The sequence below is a fragment of the Bombina bombina genome, chromosome 6 (assembly GCF_027579735.1).
Source record: "Bombina bombina isolate aBomBom1 chromosome 6, aBomBom1.pri, whole genome shotgun sequence".
NCBI lineage: Eukaryota > Metazoa > Chordata > Amphibia > Anura > Bombinatoridae > Bombina > Bombina bombina.
Genome location: NC_069504.1, coordinates 879,928,266 through 879,956,099, shown reverse-complemented (window position 1 = coordinate 879,956,099; position 27,834 = coordinate 879,928,266). Strand labels below are relative to the sequence as shown.

Genomic DNA, 27,834 nt, shown 5'->3' with positions numbered 1-27,834 from the left:
TGCCGCTTGGAGAAGATGTTTGCCGGTCCGGATGTCCTCTTCTTGCCGGATAGGAGGAAGACTTTGGAGCACCGGATTATGGATCGCCAACCCCCGCTTGGGTTGGATGAAGATCTTGGAGCCAGGACGGATCGGTGATACCTGGATGGTGAAGACAAGGTAGGAAGATCTTCAGGGGATTAGTGTTAGGTTTATTTAAGGGGGTTTGGGTTAGATTAGGGGTATGTGGGTGGTGGGTTGTAATGTTGGGGGGGGGGTATTGTATGTTTTTTTTTACAGGCAAAAGAGCTGAAATTCTTGGGGCATGCCCCGCAAAGGGCCCTGTTCAGGGCTGGTAAGGTAAAAGAGCTTGTAATTTTTGTATTTTAGAATAGGGTAGGGAATTTTTTATTTTGGGGGTCTTTGTTATTTTATTAGGGGGCTTAGAGTAGGTGTAATTAGTTTAAAATTGTTGTAATATTTTTCTTATGTTTGTAAATATTTTTTTATTTTCTGTAACTTAGTTCTTTTTTATTTTTTGTACTTTAGATAGTTTATTTAATTGTATTTATTTGTAGCAATTGTGTTTAATTAATTTATTGATAGTGTAGTGTTAGGTTAATTGTAGGTAATTGTAGGTAGTTTATTTAATTATTTTATTGATAGGGTAGTGTTAGGTTTAATTATAACTTAGGTTAGGATTTATTTTACAGGTAAATTTGTAATTATTTTAACTAGGTAACTATTAAATAGTTCTTAACTATTTAATAGCTATTGTACCTGGTTAAAATAAATACAAAGTTACCTGTAAAATAAATATTAATCCTAAAATAGCTATAATATAAATGTAATTTATATTGTAGCTATATTAGGATTTATTTTACAGGTAAGTATTTAGCTTTAAATAGGAATCATTTATTTAATAAGAGTTAATTTATTTCGTTAGATAAAAATTATATTTAACTTAGGGGGGTGTTAGTGTTAGGGTTAGACTTAGCTTTAGGGGTTAATACATTTATTAGAATAGCGGTGAGCTCCGGTCGGCAGATTAGGGGTTAATAATTGAAGGTAGGTGTCGGCGACGTTGTGGGGGGCAGATTAGGGGTTAATAAATATAACATAGGGGTCGGCGATGTTAGGGGCAGAAGATTAGGGGTACATAGGGATAACGTAGGTGGCGGCGATTTGCGGTCGGAAGATTAGGGGTTAATTATTTTAAGTAGCTTGCGGCGACGTTGTGGGGGGCAAGTTAGGGGTTAATAAATATAATATAGGGGTCGGCGGGGTTAGGGGCAGCAGATTAGGGGTACATAAGTATAACGTAGGTGGCGGTCGGCAGATTAGGGGTTAAAAATTTTAATCGAGTGGCGGCGATGTGGGGGGACCTCGGTTTAGGGGTACATAGGTAGTTTATGGGTGTTAGTGTAGTTTAGGGTACAGTAGTTAAGAGCTTTATGAACCGGCGTTAGCCAGAAAGCTCTTAACTCCTGCTTTTTTCAGGCGGCTGGAATCTTGTCGTTAGAGCTCTAACGCTCACTGCAGAAACGACTCTAAATACCAGCGTTAGAAAGATCCCATTGAAAAGATAGGCTACGCAAATGGCGTAGGGGGATCTGCGGTATGGAAAAGTCGCGGCTGTAAAGTGAGCGTTAGACCCTTTAATCACTGACTCCAAATACCAGCGGGCGGCCAAAACCAGCGTTAGGAGCCTCTAACGCTGGTTTTGACGGCTACCGCCGAACTCTAAATCTAGGCCCAAGGTAGCTGAAGACCTACTACATGAACCAAGCAGTCATTATCAGGCTATATGGGGATACTGTAAATAGAACAAAGAGTGAATGAACATAAATTGGAAAGAGCCACTCATGGGCCCCTATTGAAAAACCTCATTTTTTGTTTTTTAGGATAATATAATGTCAAGCTCCCTTACTGGTAAATGGGTTTATGTTGAAACATTGGAACACCTCCATAAAATTAGCTAACAGCTGAGTTAAAATAGCATGCGTAGGTGACACACATTAGCGATCAGACCTGCTGATCTAGACAGGTCATATAAACGCATTCCTATTGTGTTATGAAGGGTTAGGTTCTAAGTGAGCATTCAATAGCTGTGATACAGGTGCGGTATAGACGAGATAAACCGCCTTGTTAGTTTCCCTGGAGTAGGGAATACATTATTGTAGGGAGGGGGGGGGGGGAGGTGGTATTTTTCATGCTTTCAGGATTATCTCACCATTTAGGAGCATTAAAACGAAATAAAATGCACTTAGAACTATCTTCACTATATAAAACATGAACAGGGAGAGTTTAAATACGCAATAGTGAGCTATGCAAATACAATGTAAGGAGATATGCTACATTATATATGCTAGTAATGAAACAGCTATACCTGAAACTATGTAGCAGGGCATATTAAGAAATGTGATGTGAAAGGGGGAGTTAAATCTAAATGAGCGGAATCAAGGACTAGGGTTCTCATTCTATCTGACATTAGCAAGTAGGGCCAGTCATAAGCATATACAGTGTTAGGCCAGGTTTGGTATGTACCCCATTATCTACGGGAAATACTGTCTCTAGAGTAGCAGGTGCGAGTCAACAGTTACATTGCAGTCATGTATGCCAAGTTAGAGATAGACTTCTCAGTTGCTGCTTTTTATTTTAAGTGTAAGATTAGGGACTCATAGGAAAAGGTATACAGGATTGCTCATATTACATAAAATATTAGCATCAATGAGTCTAGCATGCAGTAATAGGCCAAGTAACAGAGACACAGGGGGTAGTGAAATAATGTTTAGCATCTCAATAAGATGGCTATATTTAAGTTATAGAACATATTACGCTAGAAATTGTTAGAAAGTTTAAGCTGCCCAACCATCCTATACATATATGTTATTTTTATGGTCTTGAAGATCCTGTTAAACTCTAGTAAGAGATGCCTATCTCTTGATATAATTAGGGAGCTGCAAGTTTTAATTGTAGTGCCTTCCTCGCTTACCAATATAGCTATGTATGAGTGTCTAAAGCAATTGAATCCTCTACTAACAAGTTAAAATGCCTACCTAGTTATAAAAAGATAGAAATAACTCCAGCATTTTAGGCATGATGATCAATTAGGCATTCTAGTTTAAACAGAGAGTAAGATTTAGGTTTTTCCACACACTTAGAAACCTTGTTGTCAAGACACGGGCCCTATGTCCAAACAACAAGCAAACACTCAACTTTCTCTCAATTATCTATATAACATTTTACAATGCCTATTGTATTAAGTGAGGAATCTGAGTTAAGAGAACCTAAGCTGGAAGACAGTCTAATAAGGCATACTAGTGGGCTGTAGGTATGTATATATGTAGGCATCAGAACATGTAAAACATATCATGAACATCAACAACGTAAAACAGGATTAACATAAAGCTAATAAACAGATTTTAAGATGGGAAAAGCAAAATTTGTCAGTGAGACTAACATTTAACAATCGTATAGCGATCTAAACTTATGTCCCAATGTACAATCAGTTGGATAGAAATCGCTCAGTACGGGCAACTTAGTCAATACCCTGCTTGTCTCTAGCTTAAAAACAAATTTCCGCAGAAGGTTATGGACCAGAGACAAGGAGGCAATTATGCTTTTAATCACTTAGCCAATACCCATTTTAAGGCCTCTCTGTGACCAAGTTGTTAGGCGACCATGACCCCCTGTAACTCTCTGCAACCAGAAGGAGTGAAGCAGGTAACACTGTCTTCTTGTGAAAGAAAACTGTTGCGATGTTGTCTGCATACTCAGGCTCATCAGCGAAATACTATGAGTGATAGGGTGGCAGTTAGCGCTAATGGCATTATGGCCCTTTATACTTGCTTGGAATCTCAGACTTTCTTTCTCAGCCAAGACGGCCATGCGGGTAAGATCCTCAGTTATGAGGTGCTGTATGGCCGCGTTGGTAACTGAGGGCTCACAATTGATCTCCTCTGCCTCACGGGAGATCTCGGATGTGGCTGATACAAAGCTGGTGACTTGTGGGGAATGCCGGGTCCCCGGAGCTTCCCTCCAGGTAGTGTTCGCCTCGTCTGGGCTTGAAAACATCGCTGTCTGGGTTTTGCACAACTCCGCCGACTCAACATCTCCAGCGAGAGCGGCAGCTAGCTTATTGTGGTGTCGGATTAGAAGTTTGTTAAGCTCCACAAGTAACTGGCGGGCATCAGCCATAATAGCTGCTTGTTTACGAAAGTGGTAAGATGGCCGCCGTCTTTAGAAAGGCAGAGTAGGTTTATTAAGTTTGAACCACATCCGGCAGTGAAATTACAGAGGTAAGCGACCTCCAAACAGCAATTAAAAGATTGTAGAAATCGACTCACAATGGCAAAGGTTCCCTTTGTATACCAATACAAGCGGTTTTAGATGCTGCGTGGTTAGGGGTAACAGTCATGGCCGCTATCTATGGGCTGTATTCAAGCTCCTAGACTCACTTTTAAGTTGTTGCGCTGACAGGGAGATGCAATCCTCTCATTGTTCTGTAGTCAGGTAGTTAACCCATAGCTTCTCAGACTTTAATTTACACTTTGATTGCTATTCTAGTGTAGTTTTTGTGCATTTAGAGCCGGAGCTCCATGATCATGCGACTGCTCCTCTAGGCTGCTGGCTCCGCCCCCCTATATATTGGGTTAATTATTCATTATCTAGCTGCCTGTTTGGTTACACCCCAGGTCTCCACTGTGTACTTTGTCTACAGCACTAAATATGTTTATTCCATTCATAGTTGCCAACAGTCCCTGATTTCCAGGGTTTGTTGTATGTCCCTGGATTTTGTTGTATGTTGATGTAGTGTATTATTTAAATATAATTACTTCCGAATGGAATATTGTTATTATTATTGAAAGGGTTCACATATTAGTTGTCTGTCTAAATTTGATGCTGTGTTGGAAAAATAACCATATGCCTAGAATGTATTCTAGATACTGGGTAGGTGTAAGAGGAGCTTGGTGCTGTAATCTGTATAATAAACTATGGATAAGCCTAAATTATACTATTACTATCAAATGGATAAATTGAAATTACCCATTTAGCAAACTGTTTAAATTATTACTTTGGTTCAGTCTTTACAACAGATGGTACAGATAGTGAGATTCTATTAAGGGATGTTACTGTAAATCTTTTGCCCCTGTTAATGAGGATTAAGTTTCTGCCCTTATACTGTCCTCCCACCTCACTACCTGTCCCCTCGACCCCATCCCCTCACAGCTACTCCCCTCCCTCTCTTCTACCCTCACCCCCATACTCACACACATTTTCAACCTCTCCCTCAGCACTGGTATATTTCCCTCATCTCTAAAACATGCACTGGTCACACCTATCCTCAAAAAACCTTCCTTCAAACCAACCTCCCCTTCCAATTACCGCCCTATTTCCCTACTCCCTCTTGCCTCAAAGCTCCTCGAAAAGCTAGTTTACACACGTCTATCCCATTTCCTTACACTAAACTCTCTTCTTGACCCACTGCAATCTGGATTTCATTCCCATCACTCTACAGAGACAGCAATTGTCAAGGTTACCAATGACCTGCTTACAGCAAAATCCAAAGACCACTTCTCTCTGCTTACCCTCCTTGACCTGTCTGCAGCCTTTGACACTGTTGACCACCCTCTTCTGCTCCAAACCCTCCAATCCTTTGGCATCTGTGACACAGCTCTCTCATGGTTCTCTTCATATCTGAATAACCATACATTTAGTGTAGCCTTCTCCGGAGCATCCTCTTCCCCATTACCACTTTCTGTTGGGGTACCTCAAGGCTCTGTCCTTGGTCCCCTTCTCTTTTCAATCTACACATCGTCACTAGGTTCCTTAATAAAGTCCCATGGGTTTCAATACCATTTGTATGCCGATGACACACAAATCTACCTCTCTGCACCAGACCTACCTCCTTCCTTACTAACCCGTGTCACTAACTGTCTTTCTCACATCTCATCTTGGATGTCCTCTCACTACCTTAAGCTAAACCTCTCCAAAACTGAACTCCTTATTTTTCCCCCTTCTTCCAATGTCTCCACCCCCAAAATTTCTTTAACTGTTGATAATTCCATCATTACCCCTACCCCGCATGCCCGATGTCTTGGGGTCACACTTGACTCAGATCTTTCCTTCACTCCTCACATTCAGTCCTTGGCTAAAGCCTGCCGCTTCCACCTTAAAAACATCGCTAAAAATTAGACATTTCCTTACACAAGATACAACCAAGATTTTAATCCACTCTCTCATCCTTTCCCGCCTCGACTACTGCAACTCCGTCCTCTCTGGTCTACCTAGCTGCTGCATAGCTCATTTACAATCCATTATGAATTCCTCTGCCAGGCTCATCTTCCTTACTTGTCGCTCTTCATCTGCTGCACCTCTCTGCCAATCCCTTCACTGGCTTCCTCTTGCCTCTAGGATTCAACATAAAATCCTCACCCTGACATATAAAGCTCTCAACTGCACTGCTCCCCCCTAAATCTCAGAACTTGTCTCTAGATACTCTCCCTCCCGTCCCCTACGATCAGCTCAGGATCTCCTCCTCTCCTCCTCTCTTGTTACTTCCTCACATTACCGTTTACAGGACTTCTCCAGACTGGCCCCCATCTTGTGGAATTCCCTGCCTCGCTCCATAAGACTCTCCCCTAGTTTTAACAGCTTCAAGCACTCCCTAAAAACTCTACTATTCAGAGATGCATACAACCAACACTAACCTTTCCTAACTTCATTGCTTTCCCCTTGAACCCCTTAGAATGTAAGCCTATGGGCCCAGCTGTTTACAGATCACCTCATAAGAGCCGACTACAACAGTGAAACTCTCGGCAGGGCCCTATACCCACTTGACCCCCACAAAAGCTATCCTGTACACTGACTATGTTTACAGCGCTGTAGAATCTGTTGGCGCTCTACAAATACCTGATAATAATAAATAATAATGGAAGACGTTTCAAGGGCTTTATCAAAAATCAAAGTAAATAAGTCTGTGGGTCCAGAAAATATTCATCCAAGAGAACTTGGATCCATAATAGCTACTTCATTGGCTGATTTATTTAATCAGTCACTTCTAACAGGAGTTGTTCCAAAAGACTGGAAAATTGCCAATGTAGTCCCTCTTCATAAAAAGGGTAGTAGGGAAGATTCTGCTAACTATAGGCCAATCAGTTTGACCTCAATTGCAGGGAAACAATGGAAACTCTTTTAATGGAAAGACTTGTATCTTTCCTTCCGACAAGCAACTTAAAAGACAAAAGACAGCATGGTTTCACTGCTGGAAGATCATGTCAGACTAATCGAATTGATTTCTTTGACCATGTAACTAAAATAATAGAACTGGAAGGAGCCATAGATGTTGCATATCTAGACTTTAGCAAAGCATTGAAATAGATGCTAAGATGGTCTAAAATATAAAACGTACAAAAACTCTATGATCTAAATATGTATAGTTTAGAGGATAGAAGGGAAAGAGGTGACATGATAGAAACCTTCAAATATATGAAGGGACTTAATAAAATAGAAGCTGAAAGCATTTTTCACAAAAAAATAAATGCCAAAACAAGGGGTCACAATCTAAAGTTAGAGGGAAGCAAATTCAGGAGAAATTTGAGGAAGCATTTTTTTACAGAAATGGTGGTGGATTCATGGAATAATTGAGGTGGTAAATACTATCACCTAGATTTAGAGTTTGGCATTAGCCATCAAAAGCAGCGTTAAGGGGTCCTAACGCTGCTTTTTACTACCCGCTGGTAGTTAGAGTCAGCCAGGAAAGGGTCTAACACTCACTTCCTCACAGTGACTCCAGCCTACCGCAGATCCCCTTACGCCATTTGCGTATCCTATCTTTTCAATGGGATCTGCCTAACGCTGGTATTTGGAGTCTTGGAAGAAGTGAGCGGTAGACCCTCTACCGACAAGACTCCTACCGCCAAAAAAAGTCAGTAGTTAAGAGCTTTATGGGCTAACGCGTGAATATAAAGCTCTTAACTACTGTGCTACAAAGTACACTAACACCCATAAACTACCTATGTACCCCTAAACCGAGGCCCCACCACATCGCCACCACTCTAATAAAATTTTTTAACCCCTAATCTGCCGACCGGACACCGCCGCCACCTACATTATAGCTATGAACCCCTAATCTGCTGCCCCTAACATCGCCGACCTCTATATTATATTTACTAACCCCTAATCTGCCCCCGCAACGTCGCAGCTACCTAACTACAATTATTAACCCCTAATTTTCCGACCGGACCTCGCCGCCACTATAATAAATGTATTAACCCCTAAAACGCCACACTCCTGCCTCTCAAACACTAGAATAAATAGTATTAACCCCTAATCTGCCCTCCTTAACATCGCCGCTACCTACCTACAATTATTAACCCCTAATCTCCCGCCCGCACCGTCGCTGCTACTATAATAAAATTATTAACCCCTAAACCTAACTCTAACCCTAACCCAACTTTGTATTTATTTTAACTAGGTACAATAGCTATTAAATAGTTAATAACTATTTAATAGCTACCTAGTTAAAATAAGTACAAAATTACCTGTAAAATAAATCCTAACCTAAGTTACAAATACACCTAACACTACACTATCATTAAATTAATTAAATAAATTACCTACAATTAGCTAACTTAAAATACAATAAAATAAACTATTCTATAATACAAAAACAAACAAACACTAAATTACAAAAAATAAAAAAGAATTACAAGAAGTTTAAACTAATTACACCTAATCTAAGCCCCCTAATAAAATAAAAAATCCCCCCAAAATAAAAAAATGCCCTACCCTTTTCTAAACTACCAAAGTAATCAGCTCTTTTACCAGCCCTTAAAAGGGCTTTTTGCGGGGCATTGCCCCAAAGTAATCAGCTCTTTCACCTGAAAATAAAAATACAATACCACCCCCCAACATTACAACCCACCACCCACATACCCCTACTCTAACCCACCCAAACCCCCCTTAAAAAACCTATCGCTAACCCCCTGAAGATCATCTTACCTTGAGTCGTCTTCACCTAGCCAAGCCGAATTCTTCATCCAAGGTGTGCAGAGGAGGTCCTTCATCCGGTAGAAGTCTTCATCCAAGCGGGGCAAGAAGAGGTCCTCCATCCGGTAGAAGTGTTCATCCAGGTGGCGTCTTCAATCTTCATCCATCCAGAGCGGAGCGGAGCGATCTTCAAAGGAGCCGACGCGGAGCTATCCTCTTCAACCGACGAATGAAGGTTCCTTTAAGGGTCGTCATCCAAGATGGCATCCCTTCAATTCCGATTGACTGATAGGATTCTATCAGCCAATCGGAATTAAGGTAGAAAATATCTGATTGGCTGATGCAATCAGAGAGTGTTTCCCCATAGGAAACAATGGGGCTGCGTTAGGAGCTGAACGCTGCTTTTTTTGCAGGTGTTAGGTTTTTTTTCAGCCCAAACTGCCCCATTGTTTCCTATGGGAATATCGTGCACGAGCACATTTTTCCAGCTTACCGCTACCGTAAGCAACGCTGGTATTGAGGGTTGAAGTGGAGCTAAATTCTGCTCAACGCTCCCTTTTCTGAGCCTAACGCTGCCCCTCAGACAACTGTAAATACCAGCGTTGTTATAAGGGTGCGCTGGGAAAAAAAGCAGCGTTAGCTACGCGGGTCTTTACCGACAAAACTCTAAATCTAGCGGAAAGACTGTAAAGGAATTCAAAAATGCCTGGGACATGTATAAGGCTATCCTAAGGAAAAAGTAACATGTAATATGAGTAGACTTGATGGGTCTTTTTGGTTCTTATCTACTGTCAAATTTGATGTTTCTATGTTTCTATGTAAATGGGTGTGTTTTTATTGCAGAAATGAGTGGGTGGAGCAGTTGAACAGTAGGTCCTCAATACTCCAGTAACCCGCTTGCTTGCTCTGCTGCAAAGTGTCCCTGGAATTTTTTTTTAAATGTTGGCAACTATGTTGCATTATGTCTCTAGGGTTCAAGAGAGGCCCCCTGTATATTTAATACTCCAGTAGAATGATCAAAGAGTGACCTCTATTTATCTTTAAGTTGGGAATTTGTTATATTTTAACTCCTATTGTTTTAAAAATATTTACATGGGTCAGCTATATTGCATTTTAATTAGGGACACCCTTTTCCCTTTACAGACTATGGGGCATTTTTATTAAGCTCCGTATGGCTCACCGGAAACAGAAGTTATGAAGAAGTTATGAGACAGCGGTCTAAAGACCGCTGCTCCACAACTTGTCCACCTGCTCTGAGGCGGCGGACAGAAATCAACCCGATCAAATTTAATCGGCTTGATTGACACCCCCTGCTAGCGGCTGATTGCCCGTGAATCTGCAGGGGGCAGCATTGCACCAGCAGTTCACAAGAACTGCTGGTGCGATGATAAATGCCTACTGCGTATGCTGTTGGCATTTATCGATGGGCAGCGATGTGCAGCGGACATGATACGCTACTTTGTATCATGTCCGCTCACACATTGTTAAATATGCCCCTATATCACTCCTTCTTAGTAGACGGTGTCACTACATAGCAAGTACTTGAGTTATAAACTAGTTACAATATATATAGTTTAAATACATATATTTAGGGCCCATTATATTCTTTACCCCTTAATAATACCCCTTATCACATAGCTATATTTTATGTGGTCCAAAAGAGGCTTTTTTGTATTTGGAGTAAGCCTTTTTTTTTTTTTTTTAATGTTTGAGGTTATTTTTTTAACTCTATGGGGCCGACTTATCAATGTCTGATGGACATGATCCGCTGTAGCAGATCATGTCCGCCAGACATCGCTAAATACCGACAGCATACGCTGTCGGCATTTAACATTGCACAAGCAGTCAATCGGCCGCTAGCAGGTGGTGTCAATCAACCCGATCATACACGATCGGGCGGATTGCAGACCGCAGCCTCAATGGAAGCGTGTTGCACAAGCAGTCAATCGGCCGCTAGCAGGTGATGTCAATCAACCCGATCGTACACGATCGGGCGGATTGCAGACCGCAGCCTCAATGGAAGCGTATGAGTTAAGGAGCAGGGGTCTTAAGACAGCTGCTTCTTAACTCCTGTTTCCAGCAAGCCTAAAGGCTCGCGCAGAAACAGGGGTATTTGGCCCCATTCGGGCCATGATCAATCAGCCCCTATAATTTAATTTAAAAAGATTTAAAAATTGAGGTAACCTGTTACTATTAATGTGCACAACTGTATTATTAATTGGTCGGTCCCTTTGACCTCTTTGCTGTATGTAATATGCTCCACAAGTGTATTGTATATTGCTTTGTATTTTAGCTCATTAAAAAGTTATACATAAAAAAACATCAAAAATGATTTTTAGAGCCAAAACAAATTTATTTTAATGTAGATAATGAGGCCCATTTATCAAGCTCTGAGTTGTGCTTAAAGGTCCGTGTTTCTGGCGAGTCTGAAGACCGCTGCTTCATAACCCTGTCCGTCTGCTCTGATGAGGCGGACAGGAATCGCTACAAATCAACCCGATTGAGTACAATCGGGTTGATTGACTCCTCCCTGATGGCGGCCCATTAGCGGCGAGTCAGCAGGGGGCGGCGTTGCACCAGCAGCTCTTGTGAGCTGCTGGTGCAATGCTGAATATGAAGAGCGTATTGCTCTCCGCATTCAGCGAGGTCTTGCGGACCTGATCCGCACTGTCGGATAAAAATATATATATTTTTTTTTTAAAGAGACATGGAACATAATATTTTTCTTTCATGAGTCAGATAGAGAATATATTAAAAAAAAAACCTTTCTTCTATTCTCAAACATGACAGGAAATAGTGCTGCCATCTAGTGCTCTTGCTTATGTATAACATTGTTGTAAAACTGCTGCCATATAGTGCTTTAGACACATACACACTCATGAGCTTACCTCCCTGCTTTTCAACAAAGGATAACAAGAAAACAAAGACGTTGATTATATAAGTAAATTGGAAAGTTGTTTAAAACTTTATGCTCTATCTGAGTCATGAAAGAACATTTTAGGGTTTAATGTTTCTTTAATTTTATATTGCAGCCTTCTCATCTGCTATGAAATATAAATATAATAATTGTATATTTGGAATCTGCTGGTCCTGCTGATAAAACTATGTATAACTTGTGTGGGTCACTCACTGAAATGTATCTTACAATAGTGTTTAAATGGAAGCAGTAAAAAAAGCTCAAGATCAGTTTAGTACAGGGTGTAAACAAAATTCCAAGCAAAATTTTTTTGAGGCAAAAACAATTAACATCCTAGAGCTTTTAATCACTCCCATTCCATCCTTCAGTCATTTCTTTTGCTTCCAGCAAGGAGTGAGGTGAATTCAGAACTCTTTTACCTGTCATTTAGAGGGGTTCCCTAACCTATTTGAGACTTATATCCTCCTCACAGTGCCATGATGGACAGAGGGGTAGACAGGAGTTTTTAGCCAGGCAGTGAACAATCACAGGCCTCGTATGTGAAATGCAGATTTATCTGCCAGTCCCTTTGTTTACAGTTTGCTGCTCCTTGTTTGATACACAGCTCTTCCCAGGTGAAATGCAGATTTATTTGCCATTCCCCCGGACAGATAGCTCAGCATGCTAAGGCATTGCGGCTGAGCTCTGTAGCAATCCAGGTTGCAGGTTTGATCCCCGGTGAGATCCACTCAGCCTTTCATCCATCTGAGGTCGATAAAATGAGCAGCGCCTTGAGACCCTTATGGGTGATTAGCCGCGCTTTACAAGTACCCAATACATACATACATACATACATCCCCTGGGTTGTAAATGCTGTTCCTCATGAGTTCCTTGGGACCATGCTTGCTCTGCCTCGGATAGACCTGTCCAATGGAAGCAGTCTTTTGCAGCTTAGGTGAGCATGGTAGAAGATAGTGCTGACAGGTAATTACATTGCACCTTCATAGCCTGCTATTAGTGTGGACATGTACATATAATTCACATAGCCTGGTGAAATAGACTCAATCACCAAATAACTTTGTAGTCTGCAGACATGGTTTCTAAGGGAAGATAATGGGAGGTAATGGATCTTTCCTGGTATAAGATAAAAAAGCGACAATCATGGTTAGGTCTGCTGGACATTTTTGCTCCTTTCACCATTATAAGAACTAAAAGACTTTCTCCACATCGACCCAGAGCACAAGACCCTTTGGAAGCCAAGCTCTTCCTGGTCCAAACAATACAAGAAGCCCACTCCAGCTTCTAAGTCTGCACAAAGGTGCGGCCTCTAAGCAAACTGAACCTTTTTCAGGAAGCCTGGGAAAAGACTATTCAAGATGCTTGGGTGTTAAACATCTTTTTACAAGAGTACAGAATAGGCTTTCAAAAAAGACCTCATTGAGGAAGATTCCTTCTGTCTCATAAGCCTAAGATCTTTCAAAAACCAAAACCTTCTTGATTTGTGTAATAGACCTAGACATGATGAGTGATTGCTCCTGTTCCAATTGTGGAACAGAATCAGGGTTCCAACTCCATTGTTACAAAGAAGGAAGTCACCTTTTGCCTATATTGGATCTCAAAAACCAAAACCAACTTTCAAAATAGAGGTTATTCCCATTAGATAGTGCAAAAGGGTCAATTAATGTCTACCATCAACTTAAAAGATGCCTATTTACCTATCCCTATTGATAAGGATCATGTCAAATTCCTGAGGTTTGCCTTCCTAGACAGGCACTATCCGTTTATGGAGCTTTCCTTTTGTTCTAGCATCCACTCCCAGAGTCTTTATGATAGTTCTTGGAGCACTATTGACTGTGGTGAAAACTCAAGAAATGTTATCACTTTGTTGTGTTTGTCTCGTCAACAAAGTTCGGCCACTGTGTCTTTCTAGTAACATACCTGCCTTAACTGTTTTTCTACCATATTTCATGGCGGTCTTGTGGACTTCCCTGTTTGGGTATTGTCACGGATACCAGGCTGTCAAGGCCACCTCCTCCCATATTGTGGATCTATTGTGTCCCCACCAGCTTCCATTGTATTGTTACCCTGATTGCACATTGTCACAGAATGTGATATACCTTTAAGGTATATCCCTCCTACCTGGGGTTCCTCCCTATTTAAGGTGTCCTTTTTCCTTCATTCACTGCCTGAATATTGAAGTTATTTCTTCTTATTGGTCTTCTTTGTAGAAGCAACATTTGTTCCAGGTCTCATCTCGAATTTATCAACAGCATACTTATGCTCTAACAATTGCCACATTGTTCCGTGCAGTTAACTTTGTCTAAAGTGCAACTTTGTTACCAACTACTAACCGGTATCCTTGAACGGCCGGATCTACTTTCTGTCTGCATCCCGGAAGTAAGCCGCATTCACACACGCTGTTTGTCAGCACAGCCACTGTCGTCTTCGGCACAGACACGGATCTCCTTAGCGGTACTCAGAGGGGTAACGTACTAAACAAAGACACTTCTTTGAAACAAAATATACTAACTTCGGTTGTCACAAACTTATGAATACTGGCATTACCGCATATCAGTTGTTTCATCTCTCAAATGATTCTCATATGTCTGTAGCTTGAGTGGACTTGTAAATATTTCAGTATGTGTGTGAATGCGTGAAGTAAAGAGACTCCATAAACTAACTATTCCTAACTACCAATTACATCGTTCCTAATTCTGCAAATATCCTGTTATTCATTACAGTGTCTAATCTGTGCTATCTGATTAGTATTAACCAATACTTATTATCGTTTCTCCATCACTCTGAACACTTATGAAATTATTATTTAAAAAATGATTTAAAGTGTTTAATAAATATATATCAATTGTCTCACATTGGCTATTCAGGTTACATAAGAAGTGGTAATCTGCTTAGTACAAAAAGGAGCAACAAGCTCTATTTAAGGGCTAAAACTTTATTAAAGAACACTGAGATACACACTACTGTTTAAATTTCCAGAGTAATTCCATACTCCTCACACAGAAAGAGCTGATCTCTGCCGCTTGGCCCCTTCATGGAACTACTCGCTGGCTGGGCTTGGTAGCAGTCCCCGCTAAACTTTAACCTAGGTTGCTCCAGAGACCCTTTGCCCCAGAGCTTTGCTCTTTTGGGGGTTTGTTAAACCTTTGGTGGACAGGGGTTGGGGTGGATGCTGAGGGGGAGCTCACTCGGGAACCGGGGGTTTTGGACACCCCCCACCTTAGGCTGTTCCTCAGTACCTTTGCCAGACTGCCACTCTGGTCCCCAGTAATGGATCATGTCACTTTTTGGACTGTGGCATCTGGGGACGAGGAGCTTTCCAACTACACCCTAGAAGGGCTGCTGGTCCCCCGAGATCACCCCGAAACCACAACCTAGATACTATGGGGGCCTCTATGTGACTATGGCTCTGTGGAGGTGCCAGCCTGTCTGGAGGGGCAGGAATAGATAAGGCTCTTATCAAAATAAGATTGTGTATAAAAGCTGTGTGGTTTTGTCAATGAAACCTGTTCGTGTTTCACCTTAATACTGGTCTTGTCTGGTTATTAGGGTGGGCTCTTGCTAGAATCACTTTCTCCGCTCTATAGCTACAAGTTCCAGGTACAGGAAGGACCCTTTTGGTAGAGCTACCCAGTCGGGGTAGTCAAAGTCTGTCACAGGTATAGGATACCACATGTGATGGCTCATGGACTATCACCATCTTATGAAAGAAAACAATATTTCATTTTTGTCTCCTTTGAATGGACTGGAGTTTAATCTGTTATATAATGGCTCAGGGACTCTTATCATACCTAAAGAAATAAATTGATGAAATAAGCATACATGTTGTTTTTTTACAACAATGCAACACAATACAATTGATATCAATAAACAAAATCTCATGGATAGCTTCCCTCAGGATATTAATTGTTCACCCCCTTACCTGGAGACACTCAACATTTAAAAAAATGCCATTTCAAAAGTTGTCTTACCTTCCTCAATTGACCAGTGTGTACTGAGTGTCCCAAGGGTCAGAGATTCATGTGTTCAAGAGGATTCTTGAGATTTTGCCATCCAACCAGGCTGCACCATCTGTTGGTATTATCACCTGCCAGGTTCTTTAGTGACAGTTTGTTTATTGATAAAGGGAATTTCTTGATCACAGAGGGGAATCATAACAATTAGGATTGTGAGCTGGGCATTCCCAAACTCACCTTTTATACATAGAAAAGAACAAGACGAGGCATTCCCACAATTGGAAACTAATTCTTTAGGTAGGTAATTGGTGTAGCAGAATATAATTGGTTAGTTCATGTTTTACAACAAAATTACAAACAAATAGAAAAATACCTAATGACCTAATAATTATAATTATGAAACTGCTGAAATATGAAATTAACGCTGACACATTCTTATCTGGCCTTCAATTCAAGGTGTTCTGGACATATTAAAGCCATTTGGCAGTGTATTACATACGTAGCTTGATACATGTGAAACATATAACAATGAAACACCACATATGCATTTGAAGTTTGATAAGGAAATACTAAAACTGAAGGAAAGGATAAAGACAAACTGGACACCTGCTTTTAAAGGGACAGTCTAGTCAAAATTAAACTTTCATTATTCAGATAGGACTTGCAATTTTAATCAACTTTCCAATTTACTTTTATCATCAAATTGCTTTGTTCTTTTGGTATTCTTAGTTCAAACTAAACCTAGACAGACTCATATGCTTATTTCTAAGCCTTTGAGGGCTGCCTCTTATCACATGCTTTTTAAATCTCTTTTCAACACAAAGAGACAGAAAGTAGACGTGGGTCATATAGATACCACTGTGCTCAGGCTCAGACAGTTATTTAAAGGGACACTGTAACCAAAATTTTTCTTTCGTGATTCAGATTGAGCATGAAATTTTAAGCAACTTTCTAATTTACTCCTATTTTCAATTTTTCTTCGTTCTCTTGCTATCATTATTTGAAAAAGAAGGCATCTAAGCTTTTTTTTGGTTTCAGTACTCTGGACAGCACTTTTTTATTGGTGGATGAATTTATCCACCAATCAGCAAGGACAACCCAGGTTGTTCACCAAAAATGGGCCGGCATCTAAACTTACATTCTTGCATTTCAAATAAAGATACCAAGAGAATGAAGAAAATTTGATAATAGGAGTAAATTAGAAAGTTGCTTAAAATTTCATGCTCAATCTGAATCATGAAAGAAAAATTTTGGTTACAGTGTCCCTTTAAGATTTAGCACAACACAATGCTAACTGCAAGACAATAGATAATAAACAGTCACAGTCATGTGATCAGGGGGCTGGAAGAAGGTTCTTATATACAAGGTAATCACAAAGGTAAAAAGTATATTAATATAACTGTGTTGGTTATGCAAAACTGTGGAATGGGGAATAAAGGGATTATCTATCTTTTAAAGCAATAACAATTCTATTGTAGACTGTCCCTTTAACAAGACATCCTTGTTACAGAGAATTGTGTATATTATTAAGATAGCTTACTATTCAGTTACCTTCAGGGGCTCCAGGCTCTTCTGTTCAGAAGTTCTGCTACTGACTGTCATAGTCAGTCACAGTGATTGTATACTTAAAATGGTGCCATACTGGCATTCTGAATTGTATGTTGGTATCAGGTTCACTTGGCAATTACTGGATGCCTCAGGAGGGAGACAGTTCAGTGATGCCCCAAAAAAGTGTCCTATGCTCATGTGACGTCTGTGACAGCCAGTTACAGTGATCACATGTTAATAGCTTGACCCCTCCCCTTCTCTCCCTATGAACACATATGTAAAAAGGAGTTACATTTATTTTAATAAAGTGTGTATATATATATATATATATATATATATATATATATATATATATATATATTATATACTTTATTTGCATGTGATTTTATTTTCTGCCCTTGACAATAAAAGGACTAAGCATAAAGGGCTAGATTACAAGTGGGGTGCTAATTTAATTTGCTCTTGTTAACAGGCAAATTTGCCCGTTTATGGGCAAACCTTAAATAACAAGCCATTATGAGTGGCTTGTTCTACCACGAGCTTGCAGTAGCACTTTGAGCTAGACTTCATTGACCAAAGGGCAGACCTCTGATTAATGAAATCAGTGTCCCCCAATAGCCCTCAAAATAAAGTGTAGTATTCTTTTTTTTAAAAAAAATAAAAAATATGAGCATTAATTAAATAACTGCACAAAGCAGTTAAAAGGGCTTAAAGTGAGCGGATGTGGGGTGTTAGTAAAAAAATGCCTTTATATTGCGGTCTATGAGCACTGTGTTAAAACTGCAAATATATAAGAATTGATTTTACAATAATGTAAAAAAAAAAAAGGTTTCATATCCCTTTAATCCCTATATATAGAAAAACAAGAGTTGTTTATTAAATAGACATGATGACATGTGGTTGTCATCCGCAGTTCCGCACAATGTATTTATAGCGGGTAAAGACCACGTGCCGTCATGCGGGGGCTCCTGGAGATCATCAAGCCCCCCTGCACTCTTACCTAATCCCTGGTAGTCTAGGGCTTCATCATAGCTCGGGGAATCCTTGGAAATGTCTCAAATCCCTGGAAATCCAGAAGTGCCCTTAAGATAAAGAGGGCTTAAAGGGACAGTCTACTCCAGAATTTTTATTTTTTTAAAAAGATAGATAATCCCTTTATTACCCATCCCTTAGATTTGCATAACCAGCACTGTTATATTAATACACTTTTTACCTCAGTGATTATCTTGTATCTAAGCCTCTGCAGACTGCCCCCTTATTTCACTTCTTTTGACAGACTTGCATTTTAGCCAATCAAGTGCCCTCACATAAGTTAATCCATAGTAAGCAAACCCAGAGTTCAGCACATCAAAATAGACAGTGCAAGCAGCTAGGTGGGAAACACTCCGAACAATACAAAAGTAGCAGCACTTGTCAAAAATATTTTAGAGTCCTTTTATTGAATACAAAGAAACATGTCCACACATGTTTTGGGAGCCAACCCTTATTCATGTGAGCATCACAAATCCTGTTATCCATACCACTATTTATGCTCAACAGGTGTGAAATTTTCACAGGTGTATACTAAACCTCCTCATCACTTTTTACAATGTAATACACCACCTGCTGGTCAAGGTAATGCATTGCATTCTTTAAAGTAACAATATCTATACTATAGTTGCTTTTGTAATGTCAGTCGCCGTCGGCAGTTGCGCACACATCCTCCATGGAATGTTGGCAGCGCGAGGCAGCCACCAGAATGTTGGCTGCGCGAGCAGCCAAAAGAATTGACCTGGAATTCCGAAAATGGCAGGGTGGGGAAAGAATCCACCGAAGGTGGATTCTTTCACCACCCTGCGATTTTCGGAATCCACCGGGATGCAGCGAAGGCAAACGGAGCATTACAAAAAAAAAAAAAACATTGCCTGCACGAAAAAAAAATTAACCTCCCACACGAAGTATTAACACATACACCGCAAACCCACACATCACAAAATAATAAAGTAATTAACACCTTAATCCTTAACCATCAACCTCCCACATCACAATCAAATTTTTAAATTAATTACCCTATTAACCCCTAAACCGCAAGACCTCCACATCGCAATAAACCTAATTACCCTATTAACCCCTAAACAGCAAAATCCCCACATTGCAATAAACATAATTAACCTACTAACCCCTAAACCACAAAACCCCCACATCGCAATAAACCTATTTACCCTATTAACCCCTAAACCGCAAAACCCCCACATCGCAGTAAACCTAATTAACCTATTAACCCCTTAAACCGCCAACACCCACAATGCAAATAACTAATTAAATTACTAAGCCTCCTAACCTAACACCCCCTAACCTAACACCCCCTAAATTAACACAAATTTCCTAAACTAAAAAATACTAAACTTACAAATAATAAAAAAAGCTAAGATTACAAAAAATAAAAAAGGCTAACATTACAGAAAATAAAAAAACAAATTACCAAAGTTTACAAAATTAAACCTAATCCCTATGAAAATAAAAAAGCCCCCCCAAAATAAAAACACCCCCTAATCTAAGAATAAACTGTCAGTAGCCCTTTAAAGGGCTTTTTGCAGGGCATTGCCCCAAGAAAAACAGCTCTTTTAAAAAGAAACAAAGTCCCACCTAACAGTAAAATAACCAAACCCCCCCCAAATAGAAAACCTAACACTAAAAAACCTAAACTATCCATTGGCCTGAAAAGGGCATTTGTTGGGCATTGCCCTTAAAAGGGCATTTAGCTATTTTACAAAATGCTCACCCTAATCTAAATAAAAAAAAATATATATTTTTTTAAAAACCTAAGTCTAACCCCCAGGTTGGTACTCACCGTTTCTGAAGTCCGGCGGAGAAGGTCCTGCCCCATGCGGTGAAGTCTTCTTCCAAGCGGCGACCTCTTCTTTCTTCTTCCAGGAACAATCCGGCGGGCGGAGCGGAGCTTAAGACCGATGAATGCAGAGCTAAAGACCAGCGACCCTGGAACTGAAGACCGGGCGACCCTGGAACTGAAGACCGGCAACCGCGGAGCCATGGAGCGTGGAGGATCCTCTTTGTACGATCGCCGCCGTACACTGGATAGTGAATTCAAGGTACGCAATTAAAGATGGCGTCCCTTGAATTCCTATTGGCTGATTTGATTCTTCAAATTCAAATCAGCCAATAGGAAAAGAGCTACTCAAATACTATTGGCTGTTCAAATCAGCCAATAGGATGAGAGCTACTGAAATTCTATTGGCTATTCAAATCAGCCAATAGAATTTTAGTAGCTCTCATCCTATTGGCTGATTTAAACAGTAGCCAATAGGAATTCAAGGGACGCCATCTTTAATCGCGTACCTTGAATTCACTATCCAGTGTACGGTGGTGATCGTACGAAGAGGATCCTCCACGCTCCATGGCTCCGCAGTCGCCGGTCTTCAGCTCTGTTCCGGATTGTTCCTGGAAGAAGAAAGAAGAGGTTGCCGCTTGGAGCAAGACTTCACCGCATGGGACAAGACCTTCTCCGCCGGACTTCAGGAACGGTGAGTACCAACCTGGTTTTTAAAAAAAATTTTTAGATTAGGATGGGCATTTTGTAAAAGAACTAAATGCCCTTTTAAGGGCAATGCCCAACAAATGCCCTTTTCAGGGCAATGGGTAGTTTAGGTTTTTTAGTGTTAGGTTTTTTATTTTGGGGGGTTTGGTGGGTGGGGGGTTTTACTGTTAGGGGGGACTTTGTGTATTTTTAATGTAAAAGAGCTGTTTATCTTGGGGCAATGCCCTGCAAAAAGCCATTTTAAGGGCTACTGGCAGTGTATTCTTAGATTAGGGGTGTTTTTATTTTGGGGGCTTTTTTATTTTCATAGGGATTAGGTATAATTTTTTTAAATTTTATAATTTATTTTTTTTTATTTTCTGTAATATTAGATTTTTTTATTTTCTGTAATTTTAGATTAATTTAAATTTAGGTTGAATTTTTTTAGTTTTTGGGGGTTAGACTTAGGTTTTTTTTTATTTTTAATTTTTTGATTTTTTTAGATTAGGAATGGGCAGCAAAAGAGCGGAATGCCCATACAAATGCCCTTTTCAGGGCAATGGATACTTTAGGTTTTTTAGTGTTAGGTTTATTTATTTTGGGGGGTTTGGTGGGTGGTGGGTTTTACTGTTGTTAGAGGGGATTTAGAATTTTTGGTAACTGCAAAAGAGCTGTTTAACATAGGGCAATGCCCTACAAAAATCCCTTTTAAGGGCTATTGGTAGTTTAGCATTAAATTAGGGGGTGTTTTTATTTTGGGGGGGCTTTTTTATTTTCATAGGGATTAGGTTTTATTTTTATTTTTGGGGGGTTTTAGACAGGTTTTTTTTAAAAAAAATATTTTTTATTTTAGATTAGAGATGGGCAGCAAAAGAGCTGAATGCCCTTTTAATGGCAATGCCCATACAAATGCCCTTTTCAGGGCAATGGATAGTTTAGGTTTTTTAGTGTTAGGTTGATTTATTTTGGGGGGTTTTGTGGGTTTGTGGGTTTTACTGTTAGGAGGGACTTAGAATTTTTGGTAACTGCAAAAGAGCTGTTTAATTTAGGGCAATGCCCTACAAAAAGCCCTTTTAAGGGCTATTGGTAGTTCAGCATTAGATTAGGGGGTGCTTTTATTTTGGGGGGAGCTTTTTAATTTTCATAGGGATTAGGTTTAATTTTTGAATTTTTGATAATTTGTTTATTTTTTTCTGTAGTTTTTTTTTATTATTTTTTTTATTAACAACACATAAACTGCCCTCTGGGCAGGATTACCAACTAGTGCCTTATATTTTCATTCATCATGTTTCCATGTAACTCCACGGGCATGAGCACAATGTTATCTATATGGCACACATGAACTAACAGCCTCTAGCTGTGAAAACCTTTCAAATTCATTCAGATAAGAGGCAGCATTGAAGGGCATATACATAAGCATATGAGCCTACCAAGGTTTAGCTTTTAAATAAGAATATCAAGAGAATAAAGCATATTTGATGATAAAATTAAATTAGAAAGTTGTTTAAAATGACATGCCCTATCTGAGCCATGAAAGTTTTATTCTGACTAGACTGTCCCTTTAAACCTACAAAACTCCAAGGCCCACCGTTTGAAAAGTAATGTCATGCTTTAAAAATAAATAAATAAATAAATAAATAAATATATATATATATATATATATATATATATATATAAGTAAAAATGTTTTAAATACAACTTATCCTCTAACCCTTCTAAGAGGCCATCAAAAATGCCTAGAAACCCCCCAAGGCCCCATGTTTTAAAGCCCCTAAACACTTCTTAAAAATAAAATAGTGATCACATGGTGTGACTAAATGTGTATTTATTTGCACAAAGGCTTTGCAGATAAAAGTTACGTAACTATACGGAAAGCTACTTTTTATATGTGGATAATACCATCTTTTTGCAATAAAGTTTATTTTTATATTGATCTGTATATATAGTTTACCCCTCAAGTAGTCTAATGACTTATTTCCATGAAAAAGTTTGGTTAATTTTCATTTGTTTTTTCTGTGGCATTGTCTAAAAATTAACATGTTGTTTTGGTTATTTTTTACATTCTAATTATTCAGAAAAAAAGTTACTTACTTTCGCCTAGATTACAATTTTTGCCCTAAACAGGGTGCGAAACTAACGCCAACAAAGTTGCATTATTTCACTCTCCATAGCTCTGCCATTACGAGTTACTGAAAAGCCTCCTTGTGCGTGCGATATGGTGCGTTAAGCTCCATACCGCACTAAATCCAAGGGCTGATTTGTGCACGCTTTCCCCCATAGACATCAATGGGGAGAGAGTATTAGAAAAAAACCTGAAGTGCGGACCCCATTGATGTCTATGAAACGCAACCCCATTGATGTCTATGGGGAAAAAAGTACGTTTAAACCTAACACCCTAACATAAACCCCTAGTCTAAACACCCCTAATCTGCCGACCCCGACATCGCCGACACTAATAAAAGTTATTAACCCCTAATCCGCTGCTCCTGACATTGCCGACACTAAATTAAATGATTGACCCCTAAATCTCCGGCCTCCCCTATCGCCGCTACTAAATAAACCTATTAACCCCTAAACCTATTAACCCCTAAACCTTCACCCCCCCACATTGCCGCCATTAAATAAACCTATTAACCCCTAAACCTCCAACCCCCCCACACTGCCGCCACTAAATAAACCTATTAACCCCTAAACCGCCAGCCCCCCCCCCCCACATCGGAAAACATTAAATTAAACTATTAACCTCTAAATCTAACACCCCCCTAACTTTAAAATAAAATTACAATATAACTATATTTAAATAAATAAAAACTTACCTGTGAAATAAAAATAAACCTAACATTAAACTATAAATTAAACTAACATAAGTATTTTAATAAAATAAAAAAATACTACCAATTAAAAACATAAATTACAAATTTAAAAAAAACTAACACTACGAAAAAAAATAAAAAATCTAAAATGACAAAAAATAATAAACACTAAATTATGAAAAATAAAAGACACTAAGCTTACAAAAAATAAACAAAATTATCAAAAATAAAAACAATAACACCTAATCTAATAGCCCTATAAAAATAAAAACAATAACACCTAATCTAATAGCTCTATAAAAATAAAAAAGCCCCCCCCCCCCCCAAATAAAAACACCTCCTAACCTAAAACCTTGTAATTTTAATTTAAAGTTAGGGGGTGTTAGGTTTAGGGGTTAATAGTTTAATTTAGTGTTTTGCGATGTGGGGGGCGGCGGTCTAGGGGTTAATAGGTTTAGTAGTTATGATGTGGGGAGCTGGAGGTTTAGGGGTTAATACTTTATTATAGTGTTGGCGATGTTGGGGGACCGGCGGTTTAGGGCTTAATAGGTTAATTTAGGTGTCAGAGAGCGGTGGATTAGGGGTTAATAACTTTATTTAATAGTCGCGATATGGGTGGGTGTCAGATTAGGGGTTAATAGGTTTAATATAGTGTTTGCGATGCGGGAGGATGGCAGTTTAGGGGTTAATATTGGTGTTAGTGTACTTTGTAACACTTTAGTTATGAGTTTTGTGAAATATTTTTATTTCTCAGATGGCGGTATGGATTGTGTCAGTATAAGCTGTAACGCAAGCATTTTAGCCTGAACGCACAACCTGTAATACCGGCGCTATAAAAATCTCACACAAAAACGTAATTTTTTGAGTGCAGAATGGACGTTGCGTTACAGGCTAAAATGCTTGCGGTATAGCTATACCGACACATATATGCGTTCCTGGCCATTCCAGCGTAATGGCCAATTTTTCAGCGTTAAAAGCCGTACCGCACCGTACCGCAAAACTCGTAATCTAGGTGTCTGTTTTTTGCAGTGCTTGCCATTCCACTGTAAACTGCCAAATTTATTTAGGGCCACATTACAAGTAGAACACTAATTAATGCTCCCGCTCGAGCATTAATTGTTCTAGAAGTAAACTTTTTGCACGCAAAATGCCTAATTTAGAATATTGCCCTTGATAACGTATTCCCCTATAGAAGTTCATGGGGAAAAAACCTAACACCCCACTCTCGTGCAAACCCAAACACATAGGGGCATATTTATCAATGTGCAAGCGGACATTATACGAAGTAGCGCATCATCTCTGCCGCACATCGATAAATGCAGACAGCATACGCTGTCGGCATTTATCATTGCACCAGCAGTTCTTCTGAACTGCTGGTGCAATGTCGCCCCCTGCAGATTCGCAGCCAATCGGCCGCTAGCAGGGGAAGTCAGTCAACCCGATCGTATTAGATTGGGTTGATTGACACCCCTCGGAGCAGGTGGGCAAATTATAAAGCAGCTGTTTTTAGACTGCTGCTTCATAACTTAGGGGCATCAAGCTCCATACGGAACTTGATAAATATGCCCCATATTCTCATATGCGCTAACCCAACATGAAAATATGAATATTTCACATTTCAATGTTCTTCACAATATCGAATATGTTCTTTTTATTCATAAATAAATATTTCTATATATATCTGATGGTATTTTGGTACCATATATATTTATGTTTTTATATATATATATATATATATATATATATATATACATGATTATATATAGGTATAGAAATATATATATATATATATATATATATAGGAATACATATTTAGCAATACATTCTATGCTATGTGCAGAAAATTGGAATGTGAAATATTTACAGTAAATATAGTAAATTTACAGTAAATCCTATACTATAAAAGGCCAAGTGTGTTTGTCCGAAGCTGTCATGCGCAGTAGAGACAGCACGCGGACAAACACACTGGCCTAAGTCCCTACCTGTTCTGCCGACTGCGCCGAGCAGAAGTGGGCGTGGCCGATCGTGAAGGGGGCGGGGCCTAACGCGAAAGCCCGTGAAAGGGGCGGAGCCTAGCGTGAAGGCCCGTGAAGGGCCGTGGAGAGAGCTCAAGAGAGGGTGGAGGGATGTGGGGAGAGGGGGGGGAGATGTGCAGTGAGGGCGGAGATGTGGAGAGATGTGGGAGATGTGGAGTGAGGGGGGAGATGTGGAGAGAGGGGTGAGATGTGGAGAGAGGGGAGAGATGTGGGGAGATGTGGAGAGAGGGGGGAGATGTGGAGAGATGTGGGGAGAGGGGGGAGATGTGGAGTGAGGGGGGAGATGTGGAGAGAGGGGGGAGATGTGGGGAGAGGGGGGAGATGTGGAGTGAGGGGGGAGATGTGGAGTGAGGGGGGAGATGTGGAGTGAGGGGGGAGATGTGGAGTGAGGGGGGAGATGTGGAGTGAGGGGGGAGATGTGGAGAGAGGGGGGAGATGTGGAGAGGGGGGGAGATGTGGAGAGAGGGGGGAGATGTGGAGAGAGGGGAGCGATGTGGGGATATGTGGAGAGAGGGGGGAGATGGGGAGAGATGTGGGGAGAGGGGGAAGGTGGGGAGAGAGAGAGGGGAGAGAGAGATGGGAAAGAGAGAGGGAGAGAGAGAGACAGAGAGAGAGGGGGGAGAGGGAGAGAGAAAGAGAGGAGAGAGAGAATGAGGGAGAGAGAGGGAGGGAGAGAGAGAGAGAGAGAGGGGGGGGAGAGGGAGAGAGAGAGGGGGGGGAGGGGAGAGAGAGAGGGGAGAGAGAGAGAGGAGAGACACAGAGAGAGGGGAGAGAGAGAGAGGGGGGGGGGGGAGAGAGGGGGGGAGAGAGGGGGGGAGAGAGATAGAGGGGCAAGAGAGAGAGAGAGGAGAGACAGAGGGGGAGAGAGAGAGAGAGAGAGAGGGGGGGGGAGAAAGAGAGAGAGGGGAGAGAGAGAGGGGGAGAGAGAGAGAGGGGGAGAGAGAGAGAGAGGGGGAGAGAGAGAGAGAGAGAGAGAGAGGGGAGGGAGAGAGGGGAGAGACAGAGAGTGGGGAGAGAGAGAGGGGGGAGAGAGAGAGAGAGAGGGGGGAGAGAGAGAGAGAGAGAGGGGAGAGAGAGAGGGGAGAGAGAAAGAGAGAGGCGAGAGAGAGAGGAGGCGAGAGAGAGAGGGGGGGAGAGAGAGATAGAGGGGAGAGAGAGAGAGAGAGGGGTGAGATAGAGAGGGGGGAGAGAGAGAGGGGAGAGAGAGAGAAAGGGGGGAGAGAGAGAAAGAGAGAGAGGGGGGAGAGAGAGAGGGGAGCGAGAGAGAGAGGGGGAGATGGAGAGAGAAAGGGGGAGAGAGCGCAAAAGAGAGGGGGAGAGAGAAAGCAAAAGAGAGTGGGAGGGAGAGAACGCCAGGGGTGGGACCACTGTAATGCAAAAAATGGCCCGTGTGAACGGGCTTTAGGACTAGTATATATATAAATATGTTTTCATCTACTTAACTGCAAAGGGCTCCAATGCACTTATATATGTGTGTTACATATGTATTTATATGTTTATATGTGTTTGCAAATAAATATATACACATATAAATACATCTTTAGGGCTCCATGTACTAACCGGCGGGCAGACAGCTTCTCAACTCGCGAAGCTGTTCACCCAGCTTCGCTACATGCGGGCTGCAGATCTGTTGATCTGCTTGCCCGTATGTATCATTACACACTCCTCAGAGTGTGTAATGCCCGCCCCTTCATTCGCGCGACTAAAGGGGCTGTCAATCACAGAGAGCGAGCAAGCTCTCAGTGATTTTCCCTCGCCACCTCAGAGGTGGCGTAGGGTGTAATAAGCAGCGGTCTAATGACCGATGTTTCTTACATTGCTGGAAGCAGGCTCGCATATGCAAACCTGCCCCGCAAGGGCTCCGGAGCAGCTTTCACTGCTTCGTACATGGAGCCCTTAGAGATGTATATGTATGTATGTCTATGTTAAAGTCACACTAACCCGATGAGTGTTAACTTAAACTGCACTCAAGCGATCGATCGCGTTAACTTTCAACTTCTAATGCGAGCACAATTTAACTTGTAAACCGACAAATGGGAAACCTGATATTGCTCATGCGCAAATGTTTGTACTCCACTCG

General features: G+C 40.7%; 1 protein-coding gene across 2 annotated transcripts in view; it reads left to right on the top strand.

The window, feature by feature from the left end:
- The window catches only part of LOC128663839 (beta-1,3-galactosyltransferase 5), a 214,520-nt gene that overhangs the window by 82,692 nt on the left and 103,994 nt on the right, over positions 1-27,834 (top strand). The gene's annotated exons all lie outside the window — the stretch shown is intronic.